Genomic DNA, 18,242 nt, shown 5'->3' with positions numbered 1-18,242 from the left:
ATTTCAAACTCTTTTACTTATTTTTCTATGATTGGTATATTATTCTGATATAGATGCAATTGTATGCTATGCATGTATGTGTATGGATGTTGTGTGGTGTTCTACGATTACGTCCAGTCGGTGACATATACGTGGTGATCCAGAAGAAGAAGAAGGACGTTGAAGATTAAAGCTTACCAAAGGATCGGTATTTAAGGCAAATGTACCAAAGGCCCCTTATACCTATAAATTATTACACTTCATATTCATGTTGTGTCTAATTTGATATACCCTTAAGGACTTTACCTAAATGAATACTTATACCACATATCCTTGTTACCTAGGGTTTGGGTATGCATTTTAGATAGATGCTGCAGCGTTGAACATTAAATAATAGTTAAACATGACTAAAGGCATTATGCAATATGATAACATGAAGCTTTTTAGCAACAGATAGGGGGCTAGAGTACAGGGTTGAGTACTCTAGTGCCTCTCCATAAGGACTTAATCCTGAAGTGGCAACCCAGGAGGTTTCGTACAACCCCGAGTGTCATATGGCTCTGACTTTAACCTGTTAACTAGATTATACTAGCTCATCTGTAGCTTCTAGTAAGGATAAGAGGGTATCTTTCCTTTTTCTGCTAGGATGTGTGTACCGTGCTACGTTGCCCACGTGTGCCACTCCTTAGTAGCTACGACTTGTTAGTGCAACTAGCTAAGGGTTTCATAGTGAAACCCTACCACACTTCCTAGGTAGAGGTGTAGTGGGCCTTGTAAACTCTAGCATTGGGAATCACGGCTCGGTGGGTAAAGATATACAATTTCTATAGAAATATTTAAACTGTTATAACAGCCGTGCTCACGGATACGAACGGTCAGGATCCTTCAAGATTAGTGGTCACTATGGATGATGGATGGTTGGGAATTAAGATAAACTTGACTATACTTCAATATCACTTGGGAATTGGGATTGTTCACTAAAGTAGTGATACAGGATGCTAAAACTTGATCAACTAAAATTGCGAACCACAGTCAAACAATGTCAAGCCTTTTGAGCCTCATAGACCCCTTTGATATACTTGCTAAGCATGGTGAGCTTACACTTGCTTTACATCCAATGAAAATCCTAGATGGGAACCAGATTGCTAGTCTGGAGGAGTTAGGCTTGTTGTCAACCAGTCAGTCGTCCCTGTGGATTTGGAGTCTTCGCCTGAAGATCGAAGTCATCTTTCTGCTATCTATACTCTGAGGTTATATTCTTTATACTAATACGTTATGTATTTAAGCATTGTCTATTGATATCACCCTTATTTATGGCTATATGTGAGATTTGACTTCCTAGGCTCACATATAGTGTGTATCTGGTTTTGTCTTTAAAACCGGGTGCGACAAAGTGGTATCAAAGCAATGCTAACTGTAGGACGCAAGCCTAGTTAGCACTGGTCGTTTGTAAAAACCTATTTTACTATAAAACTATTTCTCCACCTCCTTGACTCATTGAATTAAATATTTCCAATCCTTGTCATATTGTCTCCTCTCCTTGATAGCTCCCTTTGAGCTATACTTTCTTATCTCCTTGAGTTGTTGTTCTTGATCTCTTGCAAACTTTCTAGTCTCACCTCTTTTCAAATTTCTAAAGCCATGTTAAGAAGTTTTCCCCTAAGAATGTCTACCAAGTAGCTAGAAGGAATTATTAGTAACGAGCTTGTATTTCATGTTTGAATGGTTTATATTTATGTTATGGTTGAGTTGGATATTTGTAATGAGTGCAGTGAATTTGTGGGTTATGCTTACAATTTCATTTATATTAAAGATTTAAGGTATAAAGAATAAGGAAATAAATAGTCTGGGTTCTCTCTCTTGTTTCCTACTTTCTGTCTTCCGTAATAGTCTGACTTCTATGGCCTATGTCTCCAACCTCTGGGCAACCAAAAATTCTGAGAAAATTCTGAGTGAATGTAGACTTCAAGATTTTTCTTTTCCCGCAAGATTCACCTTGATAGATATTCTGGTTTGGGAGATATGGAAATCACAAGGCGATACATCTGCGCTGTCTGGAATTTGGAAAAGTTCCTGTTGAGCAAGGATTTTGACCAAGTTAACTGCAGAATCCGAAGGAGTGGCCTAAAATAAAGTTGTGGGGAATTTTATAAGCTTTCCAACGGTTTAAGATGCAGCTTTATTGGATAAAGGGAACTCGAGATATGGATGTTTTTCTGTGCTGCTGTTTTCTATCTACGTAAAGGATCATTTTTTCTTATTCTTATCTATGTCCACAAGCTCTCTAGGATGTCAGAGGATGATAATACACCTTGAAGAAAGTTACATGTCAGATGTTGGTGCCTCTATCTCATCTCTTCTTAAGGGGGGTAGCCAAGCTAAGAGTGTTGCGAGTTGGTGAACTACAAGGAGTTCGGATCTACGTCAAGATTGATCTTCGAGCTAGCTATGGTTGGGAGTTCGATCTTCACGTACCTAGGATATAGACGTATACAAAGAGTTGCAAGAATGCTCAAGACTAAGATTAACTCTTGAAAACAAATGGATTGGTTTTGATTTCTATGTAAAGCTCTTTCCTTGAAATGAAATCTTCAAAAGATGTTCGAAAATGAACTAACAACCTTTTGATTCAAGAACTTTGAAAAACTTCTTCAAAAGTTGATTCAAACTAAGATCAAAAAGGGTTTAAGTTTGTTTTCTCATTTTCAAGAGTTGGTATTCGAAACTTAATTTCAAAAGTATTTCACCAAAGAATAAGAGTTGATTTGAAAAGAGTATTAAAGTTTAAAAGTTGCAAAAAGAGTTGCTAAAGACTACATTTGAGACATTTCAAAAGCTTTGATTTGAATTTTGAAAGACTCTTTTGCTCATTCAAAAGAATTTTTTTTGATTTGAACTGCTTCACTCAAGGTTTTAGTTTAAAAATAGATATTCATAAAAAGTTTGAAAGTATCTTATTCCTAAAACTTCAAAAAGTTGAAAGTGAAATCAGATTTGAAAACCCACTTTGCTTTGAACTAAATTTCAAAAAGAGTAAAATGTATTCGGTTACTCTTCAAAGTGTTATTCTAAAAACACTTTTGAACCATTTTATTCTAAAACACTTTGAAAATGACTCTAAAGTGTTTTTAAAATGGGTTGTTTGAAAAAGACCGATTGATTTTTTTTTGAGTTGTCTTATTTCAAATTTTATTTAAAAGGTGTTCAAAATGCTTTCAAGATATTTTACAAAAGTTTGAAAATTTTGGTTCAACAGTTTGCAACAGTTTGCATTTGGAAATGGAGCACTTTTGGCTTTGAATTAGAATTAAGTTTGATTTCTAAACAAAGTTTGAAAAGAAAAGGTTTGAGTTGATTTCAAAAGTGTATTTCTAAAAGGAGTCTTCCAAAATGGTTTGAAAGGGTTGAAAATTATTTGATTTGATTCCACAAAAGTTTTATTCCAAAAAGAACTTGAACATGTGTATTAAGTCTTTTGTTTGACTTCAAAAGAAAATGGGAATTGAAAACTTACTCTCTTTATTTCTAAAGTAGTTTTGAAATAGATTTGGTTTGATTTCAGAAATCCCAAAAGAGTTCATTCAAAATGATTTGAAAATGAAGTTCGAATGTTTCATTTGTTTTCTAAAATCTTGAAAATCCCTTGTTTGAAACAGATTTCAAAAGAACCTGAGTTGATTTGTCTACTCTTTATCTAAGATTTGATTATATACTCGAGTTTTCAAAAGAGTTTGAAAAACAAAGCTTAGTATGATGACTTGAGTTTCCAATGATTTGAAAATGGTTGGGTTTATTTCAAAACCTTAAAAACATTTATTCAAAAGAGTTTCAAAACATGGTTGAAATATTTTCTTGAGTTCTATACATAAAACATATTTTGAAAGCTATTTCAAAAGGAGTTGAAAAAGAAAATTTGTTCGATTTTGATTGAAAGTCTTCCTTTTGAAAAGTAAAACATTTCAAAATGCTTAAAAATGAACCATAGAATTCAAAGTTCTGATTCAAGCTAAGCAAGATCTTTTGGAAGCTTAACATATGGATAATAAGATTCACTAGAACGATTTAAGAGAAGCAACAAGATCGGACTTGGAATAAGATGGAACAAGAATATGTAAGAGTGGCCACATGAAGAGTTCTCATACAACACAAAGTGAGTATCAAGATGATGTCGCTCAAGGAAGTGAAGAAGATCTCAAGTTGAAGTATCCCTCTCTTCTTTGCTCTTCTTCTCCGAATCTTGGGGACGAGATTCATCTTAAGGGGGGTAGAATTGTAACACCCTAAAATTAGCTACTTTCTAAAAAGAGTAAAATGATTTCTGTTAATTGTTTTGTGCTCATAAAAACATAGGTAAAAGAAAATTTAAAATCCAACATAAGGGTAGCAACATGTTTGCGCATACATGCCGTTGCATGGGTACTTTTGTGATGAGTGGTTTGGAAAATAAATTCAAATCTCAATCTTCAAAATATTATTTTCAAGTAGTGGTTTAAAAAGAATTTGAAAACTTGCAAAAAAAAAGTTAGATAAGATGCTTTGTTTTCAAAATCCAAAGGCTTGGAAAAGGTTTTAAGACGCGTTAGAATGATGTTTCTCTTTCCGGAAATCTTTTCGACCTTTTTCGGGATTAAATTCCTATTTCTTAGAGCTTTGTCTTTTTCGTCGATCAATGCAAAAGTCTTTTTTGAGAGCTAAAACCACTTTAGTTGTGTTCCTTATTCTTCCATCTATTCCTAGGAATTTTTCTAGTATTTTTCGGAGCTCAGAGATATTTTTGGAGCCTAAATAGTAATTCCTGATTTTCTGTAATTATTTTAATTCCAAAAATCAATAATTGCTAAAATATCTCAACTTTCCAAAATCTTCCAACCCTACGTATATATATGCCAATGTAGCCCTCGATGCGCTGATTCTAAAAGTACAGCCTGTTTCGCGAGCCGCCACTCCTATCGCTGTAGATCGGACGCCGAAGTTTGACACAGCTAGGTTTTCGGTGAACTCTTCGACGAGATTTTCTGGCCAAACCATCATGTTTTGGCGCCAACCACCACCACCACCACAAGTTAGATCTCATCGTTCTCTACACCGTAGTGTCCTTCTTTTCTTGAATCCATCACCGTTTGACTGTTTTCCCTTCATTTTCCTTTTTCCGGTCGTTTTCCGGCGAGCTCATCCATGGCCGACACCTTCTTTCTCTCTCTCCGGCCGAGGAAGCTTCCCCTGCAGTCGGCCGAGGAACCCCGAGTGTCATATGGCTCTGACTTTAACCTATTAACTAGATTGTACTAGCTCGTCTATAGCTTCTAGTAAGGATAAGAGGGTATCTGTGGGGGTATGACCCCGGATACCCACGGCAGGCCACATGGGCTACGCCTCCAGGGGCGGTCTAGCCCACGAGAAGGAAGCCTTGCGGGGCACGATTCTGCTCGGCGCCTCCCGCAAGGCATGGGAAGGATATCCAGAAGATGTCACGTAGTCTGATAGGATATGCACGATCCCGTGTTTCTTGTAATCTGTTATTACTTTTCGGTTATCTCTCAGATCTAACCGTCTTGTAACCTTGCCCCCCGGACTATATAAGGCGGGCAGGGACCCCCTACGAAATCACGGCAAATCATACAATACAAACCAACAGACCACAGGAGTAAGGTATTACGTCATACTGACGGCCTGAACCTGTATAACTCATGTGTCTCTATTGCCTTCTTGTTCTTGATTACACGCTCCTCTGCCGATCAATCTACCATCGCGGGATACCCCTCGGTGGACTGCCGACGATATTCTGTCGACAGTTGGCGTGCTAGGTAGGGGTGTGCGTGCTTGTTTCCTTGTCGAACAAGATGGCTTTTTCCGTAGGCTCTTCATTCCTCCCTAGCCCGGCCAGATCTTCATGGTCTGATCCATCACATGGGTCATCAACACCGACGGAGTTGGAGAGCTTCTCGAGCCGGTGTAGATCCATTTTGCGCCGACCACCCTCACACCTACGACTGCAGATCGAATCTCGGAGCCATTTCTAGGGTCGACTTCATCAGCCACTCGCCGCTCGCTTCCTCGCTATTAGAGGAGGCACGTCAACAATGACGATATGATCGAGTCTATCGATCGGGTCGGCCTGAAACTCGCCGATTGCCTCTCCATTGTTGAGTCAGCTCTGGACACCCTTGTTCAGCACTGACCACCTTCCAATCCCGATCTATCAGTGTTTAGTGCTCGGGAAACCTCAGGGCTCGCCGCCCTGCCCTTCAGGCTCGCCAACACCGCCGCTACGTATCAGGACGCCCTGAGGGGCAAATTCGCCGACTAGCTTCCACCAACCGTCAACATGCTGCTCGCCAGCCAGGGTCCCGGAGCATCCCTCCAAACTATCCTTGAGGAAAATCTGGACTCCGAGTCTCAAGGCTCCACTGAGCCCCTCACCGAGACCTTCACCAAGCAACCTCCTCTCTTGCCTTTCTGGGGTGGCGCAATCTTCAATGTCAGTATCGACAGCCCCCCTCGGAATGGCGAAACAGATGAGGAACGCACCGCCCGTGAAAATAGGAACGTCAACCGTGTGCAACGATGTGATAACGAACGCGCCATTGCGATGGCCGAGGCCGCTCGTGATAACCAGTTCGATTCACAAGGAAGGCCCCTCCATCACAACCTCAACGAAGAATTCCTCCGCGTTGACGGCCACGACGTTTTCAAGACTCCGAGCACCAATCTGGCCGTGGCCACCAACGAACTTGCTCACCTACCACAGACACTCGAGCTCGCCAAGGTCGCCGCTATGCTTAAAGCGGCACACTATCAAGTTAATGAGATCTGAGAAGTTTAGAGACCTTCATGCTCCACGAGCGTGATCCGCCGATCAACCGATCCTAGATCTAATCACCGCCCCAGTCAAAGCCGCTTCGCCAACCAGTCACTACCTCCCCAGGGGGGAGTTGGAGGCCACCACGCCGAGCATCATCGCCAGCACAACCAAGAGGTCGAACAGGACGCCCGAGTGCACCTCAGTAACCTTCGGGATGCACGACGACGTATCGATCAACGACGTTTCGGGCACCATGAAGATGAAGTACGACGTCGCCAGGAGTACGAGCAAGAGTACAGCAACCCAGACTCAGCTCTGGAGCCGATCGCCGCTGGCAATATTGCCGATGTCAGCCCCGACAGCCCGGAAGGGCCCCCAGCTTTCACCAGGGCGCTCCGAACGCTCCAGTGGCCCCGTGGCTTCAAAATCACCGGGGTCGAGCCCTATGAAGGGAGGATGAATCCAACTCAGTGGCTGTAGGCTTACGCCACCACCGTCCATGCTGCCGGAGGAGACACCAACATCATGGCAAATTATCTCCCTGTCATGCTCACGCCAGCCGCCATGAGCTGGTTCACAAGCCTTGCCCCAGACTCCATCGGATCTTGGGAAGATCTGAAAAGAGTTTTCACCAACAACTACATGGCCACATGCAGGCGGCCGGGTACCAAGCATGATCTCAACCGCATCACCCAAAAGCCGTCCAAACTACTCCGTAGCTACATCAGACGCTTCTCCGAGATGAGGAATTCTATTCCCAACATCACGGAAGCCGAAGTCATCACGGCCTTCATCCGAGGACTTCATCACCGAGAACTCCATACTAAGTTTAACAGGAAGCCACCTACTGGAATCGGCGAGATGATCACAACTGCCAACCAGTACGCCGACGCCGAGGAAGTGGAGGTGCGTTTTAATGAAGATACGGGCACTAATCGCCCGCCTCGCCGCCACGACGACCGCAACGACGACCGATAGCACAACAGTCGCTGCCACGACGACTGCAACGATGACCGATAGCACAACAGTCACAGCTACGATGACCGCAGTTTCCATCAAGAGAGCGGACGAGATCGGCCAGATGGATACAAAGCTGGTCAGAATTGTCGCCGCCGACCAGATCACTTTGTTGCCAACGTCAATGAGCCGCGCGCAAAGCGTAACTACGATGAGCAGTACAAGAAGATCCTTAACGGACCATGCCCCCTGCACAAGAATGCCAAACACAAGATGAAGGACTGCCTTGGTTTGGCTAAGGAGTTCTAGGAGAAAACGTACAACGACGACAATGGTGGGAACAGAGGACGCCGACCTCCTGGGGATAATAATAATGCCTTCTAGGACCACGACAAGGTGGTCGCCACCATCTTCGGGGGTTTTGCCTCCAACGAGAGCAGAAGGGAATGGAAGCTCGCCGCCCGACGAGTGCTCGCCGTCGTTTCAGAAGAAACTACCGCCAACCCCAGCTATCGCCCGTGGTCCGAAATCTCCATCACCTTCAGCAGGGCCGACCAGTGGGTGGACATACCCTACACAGGGCATTTTCCCCTCGTCCTTGACGCGACTGTCCAGAAGGTGCTCTTCAGAAAAGTCCTCGTCGATGGTGGGAGCGCTTTGAATCTACTCTTCGCCGGGGCCCTAAGGGAGCTCGGCCTCGGTCCAACAGATCTCACGCCTTCAGACTCCTCCTTCTGGGGCGTGGTACCTAACAGGGCATCCAGACCGCTTGGGGAGATTACCCTACCAGTATAGTTTGGCACGGCAACCAACTACCGAGTGGAGCATATCAACTTCTACGTCGTAGACTTCGACACCGCCTATCATGCCATACTAGGGCGACCGGCTCTAGCCAAGTTCATGGCCGTTCCACACTATGCGTATTTGGTGTTAAAGATGCCTTCGCCCGTAGGGGTCCTGTCTTGTGAGACAAAAAGTGTCGCCCTCGCCGAGGCCACCGACCTCTCCATCCAGATGGCTAGTGTGATCGCCGAAGCCAAGATGATGTCTGCTGACGACATGGAGATCCTAGAACCTCCTCGTGCCTCCGCCAAGTCCAAGGAAGTCAAGGAGATCGGCCTCGGCCTCGACGACCCTTCCAAGATGGTGAAAATTAGGGCTCACCTTGACCCCAAATAGGAAAGCACGCTCGTCTCCTTCCTACGTGCCAACGCCGATGTGTTTGCTTGGAAACCTGCAGACATGTCGGGGGTACCATGGGAGAAGATCGAGCACTCCTTGAATGTCTCGTCGACCGCCAAACCGATCAAGCAAAAACTTCGCCGATTCGCGCCGGACAAAAAGGAGGCTATTAGGGTAGAAATAAAATGGCTCTTGGCTGCTGGATTTATAAAAGAAGTGTATCATCTAGATTGGTTAGCTAATCCTGTTCTTGTTAAGAAAAAAAATAAAGAATGGAGAATGTGTGTTGATTATACTGATCTTAACAAACACTGCCCTAAAGACCCCTTTGGCCTACCTCGGATAGACAAGGTTGTAGACTCCATCGCTGGCTGTGAATTGCTCTCCTTTCTTGACTGTTACTCTAGCTACCATCAGATCTCCTTGAAGAAGGAAGACCAGGTCAAAACGTATTTCATTACGCCTTTCGGTGCATACTGCTACACTACTATGTCCTTCGGACTAAAGAACGCTAGAGCGACCTACCAAAGGGCTATCTAGATGTGCCTCAACCAACAGATCGGCCGTAACGTCGAGGCCTACATCGATGATGTGGTCGTCAAGACTAAAACCAATGACAAACTCATCACCGACCTTGAAGAAACTTTCACAAACCTGAGCAAATACCGATGGAAGCTGAACCCCTCAAAGTGCATCTTTGGAGTTCCATCCGGTATCCTGCTAGGCTACATCATCAGCGCTCGGGGCATTGAACCGAACCCTGATAAGGTCTCCGCCATCACCAACATGAAATGGCCGACGTGTGTCAAGGATATACAGAAGCTTATAGGCTGCATGGCTGCGTGAAGTCGATTTATCTTGTGCCTTGGTGAAAAAGGGCTACCCTTCTTCAAGCTCCTCAAGGCCTCCGAACTTTTTTCTTGGTCGGAGGAGGCAGACACAGCTTTCGAGCAGCTCAAATTGTTTTTAACAAAACCTCCAATCATGACAGCGCCACGACCAGATGAAACTCTGCTGGTTTACATCGCCACCACTTCTCGAGTTGTCAGTACGGCTATTATCATCGAACGCGAGGAAACTGGACACGCCTACAAGGTACAACGTCTGGTTTATTTCATCAGTGAGGTACTTAATGAGCCCAAAACTCGTTATCCTCAGGTGCAAAAGTTGTTATATGCAATTTTGATCACCTCACACAAGCTCCGACATTACTTCGAATACTACAAGATCGCCGTGGTCACTGAGTTCCCTCTGGGGGATATTCTCCGCAATAAAGAGGCCAATGGTCGTATCATCAAGTGGGCTGTTGAGCTCGGCACATACTCCATTGACTTCAGAAGTAGACCGACCGTAAAGTCACAGGCGCTTGCCGATTTCATCACTGAGTGGACCAAAATCCAAGAACCCATCGCCGCCACTTGCCCCGAGCACTGGGTGATGTACTTCGATGGCGCCCTTAATATCAATGGTGCTGGTGTGGGCATTCTGTTCATCACATCGACAAAGGATAAACTCCGATATGTTCTTCGCATACATTTCCCGGTCTCCAACAATGCCGCAAAATACGAAGCATGTCTCCACGGCCTCCATATAGCCATCGAGCTCGGCGTCAAACGCCTCATGGTATACGGGGATTCCACGCTGGTTATCAATCAGCTCAATAAAGATTGGTCCTGTTCCAGTGAGAAGATGGATGCATACTGCTCCGAAATCAGGAAGCTTGAAGGGAAATTCTACGGCATCGAGTACCACCACGTGGTACGGGATCAAAACCAAATAGCCGACTAGCTATCAAAGATAGGATCTTCTCACACCGCGGCTCCGCCGGGGGTTTTCATTCAGGACCTCTTGACACCATCCATTAAAGAAGATAAGGAAGTTGTAGAAGTACCCCCTGCCGAGTAGTTGGTACTCACGATACCTTCGTAGGTCGCCGATTGGAGGGAATAGTTCATCAAATACCTCTCCAACGGTGAAGTACCCGCCGACAAAATCGAAACCGAATGACTAATTCGTCGAAGTAAGCACTACGTGTTGGTAGACGGTAGCCTGATGAGGAAAAGTGCCAAGGAAGGGATACTGTAGAAGTGCATCATCCAAGACGATGGTGTGAAGCTACTCTCCGAAATTCACTCTGGCTCCTGTGGCAATCATGCGGCTTTGAGAACACTGGTCGGCAAAGCTTTCCGAGCAGGTTTTTACTGGCCCACAACCATCTCCGATGCGGAAAATCTCATTCGACGATGTGAGGGTTGTCAGTTTTTTGCCAAGCAAATACATGTACCGGCACAGGAACTACAGATCATCCCAGCTTCCTGGCCATTCTCATGCTGGGGACTGGATATGATCGGACCTTTCAAACTAGCGCTAGGAGGTTTCCGGTATGTGTACGTCGCCATTGATAAGTTCTCCAAGTGGATTGAGTACAAACCACTCATCGCAGCTACTGCTAAGAAAGCAGTCAAGCTCTTTGAAGACATCGTACACAGATTTGGTCTCCCGAACAGCATCATCACCGACCTCGGGACAACTTTTACCGGCCATCATTTTTGGGACTTCTACGAAGAACGGTGCATCTCTGTTAAATACGTTTCCGTTGCTCATCCTAGAGCTAACGGCCAGGTCGAACGAGCCAATGGTATGATCCTCGACGCCCTCAAAAAAAAGGCTCTATCCAAAAGAAGAAAAGCATCTAGGCAGATGGCTTAAAGAACTACCAGCTGTGGTCTGGGGACTGCACACTCAAGCTAGTCACAGTACCGGCGTATCTCCATATTTTATGGTCTATGGCTCAGAGGCCATACTTCCAGCGGATATTGCATTCCGAGCACCCAGAGTAGAAAACTATGATGAAGACCAAGCCACAGCTGTTCGGACAGAAGACATTGATTGGGCCGAGGAAGAACGTCTGATTACTTGTGTTCGCACATCCAAGTACCTCGAAGGTCTGTGGAGGTATTACAACCGTAACGTCAAAGGTCATTCGTTCGCGATCGGCGACCTCGTCTTACGTCGGAAACAAAAAACCGAAGGGCTTCACAAGCTGTCTTCACCATGGGAGGGCCCTTACGTCGTAAAAGGTGTTACTCAACCAAGGTCTTATCGCTTATGCGACTTAGATGGACTCAATGTTCCCAACTCCTGGAACATAGAGCACCTTATACGTTTCTACCCCTGAAATAACATAGATATGTATTCTTTACTTTAATATTAATAAAGTTCTGGTCTCCATAATTTTTCTCCATTTTTTCCTTCATCACAAGCTCCACTTACCGTTAGCGGGCTATATGCCACTATGTGACGGCCTCCAATACGCTCACCAAGTACGCCCAAATCGCCGAGCACGATCTCTCCAAATCACCGAACACGATCTCTCCAAATCGCCGAGCACGATCTCTCCAAATCACCGAGCACGATCTCTCCAAATCGCCGAGCACGATTTCTCCAAATCGCCGAGCACGATTTCTCCAATTCGTCGAACACGACGTTAACTCCAAAAATCGCCGAACACGATTTCTCCAATTCGCTGAGTACGATTTCTCCATAAATCGCCTACTATGTTTTCTCCGGATCACACAGGTTTTTCTACCAAAAACGACAACGATTTTTCGCTCCAAATTTCAAAACACAGCTCGCCAATCTTCGAGCAGCACACGTTTTTTCCTTCTGTTTTCTATGGAGAAGACCCAGTCTCCGACTATATCCTACGCGTGCTTAGGGGCTCCGCGCTCTGCGTTACGGTTGGTCGGCTGCGGTTCCTTGGTCACGCCTGTTCATCCTACACGTGTCAGGGTCTCTGCGCTCGATGTTATGGACTATAGGCTAGTCAAGGCCTAGATTTCAGGCATGAACTAACTACTCGGACGCCACTTGAACTATTTTTTCTCGCCAAGTTACTCAAGTTGGCTGCTGAACAGCATGTTTTTTGCAATGAGAACTCCGGAGGACACCAAGGGTCCAACATCCCACCAAACGTGCTATGAGCTCCGTGCTCTGCGTGTTGGACGGTAGGCTACGGTCTTGTGATAACGCTTGTTTTTCCAACATACGCATGAGCTCCGCGTTACGCATTACGGATTACAGCCTAGCTAAGGCGTTAAGTTTAGTGAAAACTAACTGATCAAACACTACTTATGCATAACTGCATTGGGAAGTAAATACAATGATTCTTCATCGCCAGGTTAATTAAAGTGTTACAGACGATAATATCCGGGCAGTTTCTTAAGCTTCGCCACCAGTTTCTGTTTCGCCAAACAGGTCTATATCGCCGACAAGAATTTTTGTTACATCCTCAACGTCATCCTCCAGCTACTGGGTTTGCGCGTCGCTAAGCCCATCGGCGAACCCACCACCTATCGACTGGATGTCGATGGACAGATAATGGGACCGAACCACTGCAAGGGCATGAGTAGCGGCGGTCAAAACGGTATCGCGGTTGAAGTTTTTGAAGTTCTCCCACGCTGCCTTGCATCTCTGAATGATGGCGTCTGGCCCCTGCTGCCTGCTGTCAGGACAGGGCGCTGGTTCAACATCGATGCAGTCGAGTACTGGTTTTATTGCGGTGGTTATTGTGTTGAAATTGTCTTTCTAGACTTTGGCTTCTTGCACCAGCACATCGAACTGCGCCTTGGTTTTATGTCGATAATCTACAAGAATTACAACGGTTCATCATGACAACAAAGTATTACGACATTACTTCCGATCAGGGGGTACCTACCTTTCAATTCTTCGGCCAGTTTATCTGCTCACTCCGACTCTTTCGTTTTCTCTTGTCGAATTTGCTCGACGGTTTGGCGAAGCTGGTTGAGTTCTGCATCTTGCTCTACAAAATCAACTGTTTTAAAAAAACGAACGGCCAACTACTGCAAAGTACATTATGTGAAAAGGAATACCGGATTTCAGCTTGGATACATCCTCGAACTGCTGGCACTTCCGATCGAGCTGCTCGGTTTTATTTTTTAGTTCTCCGTTTTTCTTGCCCAACTGCTCGGACATATTTTTTAGTTCCTCGAATATAGTCGCCAGTTGTTCGGACGTCTTCTTCAGCTACTCAGATGCAGCCATTAGTCGCTCGGACAGAACCTCCTTCTGATGTTCAAGGTCCCGCAAGTTCGACTCTGCAAGGTCCCACTCACGCTGGGCCCTCTGAATACTCTTCTCCAAAAGACTTAACGCTTCCCGGAGTATCTTGTTCTCCTCAGCGAGGGGCTCCATCCTCTTCATCAGTTGGTGCCGTTGATCGGATGTTCGAGCTATCCCCTGCGGATTAACATGACAAAAGATAAACCTTGATCTCCAACAACATATATCAGTGTTCCAGGTGAGGTACTAACCTCGATTTGAGTCATTACTCTAGAAATGGTGGTTTTCAACCTCTTTATTTCCCTGGTGGTGTCTTCCTCCTCAACAACTACTACCTATTCCCCGCGTTTTCGGAGAATCCAGACGGACTGGGGTTTAGGTGCGGCACGCTCGATCTCCACAACCTCGTCCTCCTCTGCCGTCGCTTGAGGCACCACTGGGGGCTCCGTGGTCGGCCCGCTGCGCCGACCACTCCCGGCATCCCCGCGGGTGACGACGTTCGCTCCTCGACCATTGGCGGAGTTGCATCCATAGCCTCCGGCGCATCAACAACAGCTGCAGTTTCCGCTACCAAAGTATCGACTTTTTCAGTCATAGTCTCGGTCGTGGTCGCCGACGCGCCTGTCGTGTGCACCAACGATTCACCATCGCTAGGAATGCTGGCAGCAGTGGCTGGCCCATCCTCCGTTCGTCGAGCACTCGAGGACTCCCGGCTGGGAGCAGTTGTCATTTTTTCTTCTGAGGTCACGGGCCTCGGCGTTGCTCTGCGTAATGTCGGCTTGTCAGTAACCAAGAGAAGTCAAGGAACAATATTATTACTCCAAGGCAAATATACTAATAGTTTGGTCTTCCGATTGATTTTCTTGAATCGGCGATGCCTGCTTGATCCCCCTGGCACGGCTGCCTGGTCAGCTCGATGGGAGGACCCCTACACCTCTGCAGCGGGCTGCTGCTCTTCTCGGTGCCCGAGGGCCCCACCTTCTGTGCGTGGTTCTGCGGTTATCCCCTCTTGTTGCTCGGGGACTTCGGTAGTTTGCGTCGCCGGGATTTCCTTCGTTGCCTAAACATAACTTTCCCTTGCTTGCTGCTTGAGAGCTTCAGCGTCCGCCGATGCCTCCTTCGTGCTCGGCGGAAGCACTGACTGGTCCTCGTCATCGTCCGACCACTCCAGCATAGCGGTTCTTCATGGTTGAACTGTTCGGTCTTCACCAAGAGAGATGCTGCCTGCTTTGTGTGCATGAGAGCTTGCGGTTTTCCTCCTCTTTTGGACCGGCTCGTCTACTACCGGCCTTTTCCCACGAGTCTTCTCCGATACTGGGGATGGACTATCCGATGAGGAGCTCGGCTCCTCCTCTTCGGGCTGTAGCGGCCGCCGAATGTCCACCCCTTTCGGCCAATCGGCTCTCGGCACGTCTGAAAAGTATATTGCCCTATCCTACGAATGGATCTTTTCATAAGTAAGTCAGTCCTATGCTCGGCAATTAATGCCTGATTGACGCGAAGCGAAACGGTTACCTGAGGAGGTGGATTGGTGCAGTTGAAAGGCTTCGTTCCTTTTGGCCAGCTGAATGAGACATTGGAAGTAAATAGATCCATGGCACGGTCTATCACTTCCTTCTTCGTCAGACGGTCTGTGTTTTCCCGAAAACCATCATTGTCACCTTTATAGTCAAATGTCGGGTGGGCCCTCTCTTTGCAGGGCTGAATGCGCTGCACTATGAAGCTTGCCACCACTAGTTCACCCCTAAGCTCAATGCCCTTAATCAAGTCCAGCAGTTCCATTACCTGCTCCATCTCAGCATTGTTGGGTCTCTCCGACCAGTTAACATGTTTAACCGGGATGTGGTGGACATCACATCGAATCATTGGCTGACTTTGTTTGATATAGAACCATCTGGCATTCCAACCTTTGAGGGAGGTATTTAGTGGTACGCTGATATATTCGCTGGCCATCCCATCCCTGAGTTGTAGGTACACACCGCCGACCACCTTGGAACCGCTACCCCCCTTCTTCTTCAGACAGAACAGGTGCCTAAAGAGGTTGAAGTGCGGAAGAACACCGAGAAACACCTCGTAGAAATGGATAAAGATAGAAACATGCAGAATGGTGTTGGGATGCACATTACAGAGGCTAATCGCCCAAAACTCCATAAGATCCCTCAGAAAGGGGTGGACAGGAAACCCTAATCCTCGCCAGAAATAATCTTCAAATACTACAACCTCATCAGTATGTGGGGTCGGGAAGGGCTCACCACTAGCCGGCCGCCATCCAGCAGTGAGGTGGTCTGGGAGAACACCCGCCACCACCATCCTATCGAGATCCACTGCCGACGTCTTTGACAGCACCCACTCCTCATCACGGCTGGCTCCGGTGGCCACTTTCTTCGGCTTTGCGGCTCCTTTTTTCAGCGCCATTTTCTCCGGATTGAAACTGGGTTGGAGGCGAGTGCTTGCGATGGTGTGGAATGTGGAGTGTAGGGTTTGCGAAGGAAGGAAGAATGGCAAACTGAGTGAGGTAGGAGGCGATGTATGTGGCGGCGCGGTTATAAAGCACTTCCTCCTGTTTTCATTGCGCCTAAGGGTTTTTGGGAAACCGTTCTCGCCATTAGCGCTATTTCGACTCCACCAAAGCGGTTTAATGGGCCGCAAGTTGGGCTATCATGCAACAGTAGCCCACATCACTCATTTATCGCCGACAAATATTCACCAATTTCTCCGCAATTTAATGAGGCTCAGCAATCGATGCTGCACAGCCATTACTCCGATTTTTTCTCCACGATTTGATTTATCCGATATCTACGCCCGACACACGGGGACTGGCTACTTGCTCGGATGGATTACTTTTTTCTGAGCCTGGCACCACGTGACTACATCACCTACTATCAGGCTCAGGGACTAAGTAGGCACACTTCACCTTGCGGTGAATGTGTTTGTTTTTCATCTCGAGGCTACACTCGGGGACTGGTAACCTGCTCGGCTGGTTCAATATTTTCTGAGCCTGGCACCACCTGACTACGTCACCTGTCAGGCTCGAGGACTAAGTGGGCACACTTCACCTCGCGGTGAATGTGTTTGTTTTTTCCAAAAGACTCCGAGCCTATAAAAGTTAAACCAAGGTTTCTTTAACCTCGTGGTCGGACTCTAAGTGGGCACACTTCATTTTACCACGCGGGAATTTTCAATTCTGAAATTGAGCTCCTTACACCCTTATGACAAGCCGTGCTCGGAACACACTGGTCGGCGATGGTGCACGCTGCTCGACAACTGCTCACAACTGATTGGCGATTCGTTATGGTGGTCGGACCATGATCTGGACAGCTCAGTTTTTGTTCGCACCTGCTCGGGAAAGTTCAAGACGGTGTTGCTCAACAGGTACAAGGCGCTCAAGGACTAGCTGTGGGGGGTATGACCCCGGATACCCATGGTAGGCCACATGGGCTACACCTCCAGGGGTGGTCCAGCCCACGAGAAGAAGCCTTGCGGGGCATGATTCTGCTCGGCGCCTCCCGCAAGGCATGGGAAGGATATCCGAAAGATGTCACGTAGTCTGATAGGATATGCACGATCCTGTGTTTCTTGTAATCTGTTATTACTTTCCGGTTATCTCTCAGATCTAACCGTCTTGTAACCTTGCCCCCTGGACTATATAAGGCGGGCAGGGACCCCCTACGAAATCACGGCAAATCATACGATAGCTAATACAAACCAACAGACCATAGGAGTAAGGTATTACGTCATACTGACGGCCTAAACCTATATAACTTGTGTGTCTCTGTTGCCTTCTTATTCTTGATTACACGCTCCTCTGCCGATCAATCTACCATCACGGGATACCCCTCGGTGGACTGTCGACGATATTCTGTCGACAGTATCTTTCCTTTTTCTGCTAGGATGTGTGTACCGTGCTGCGTTGCCCACGTGTGCCACTCCTTAGTAGCTACGACTTGTTAGTGCAACTAGCTAAGGGTTTCATAGTAAAACCCCACCACACTTCCTAGGTAGAGGTGTAGTGGGCCTTGCAAACTCTGGCATTGGGAATTATGGCTCGGTGGGTAAAGATGTACAATTTCTATAGAAATATTTGAACTGTTATAACAGCCATGCTCATAGATACGAGCGGTCTGGATCCTTCAAGATTAGTGGTCACTATGGATGGTGGATGGTTGGGTAAGATAAACTTGACTATACTTTAATATCACTTGGGAATTGGGATTGCTCACTAAAGTAGTGATACAGGATG

The sequence above is a fragment of the Miscanthus floridulus genome, chromosome 1, assembly GCF_019320115.1.
Source record: "Miscanthus floridulus cultivar M001 chromosome 1, ASM1932011v1, whole genome shotgun sequence".
In the NCBI taxonomy this organism is placed as follows: Eukaryota; Viridiplantae; Streptophyta; class Magnoliopsida; order Poales; family Poaceae; genus Miscanthus; species Miscanthus floridulus.
This window is presented reverse-complemented; position numbering follows the sequence as displayed.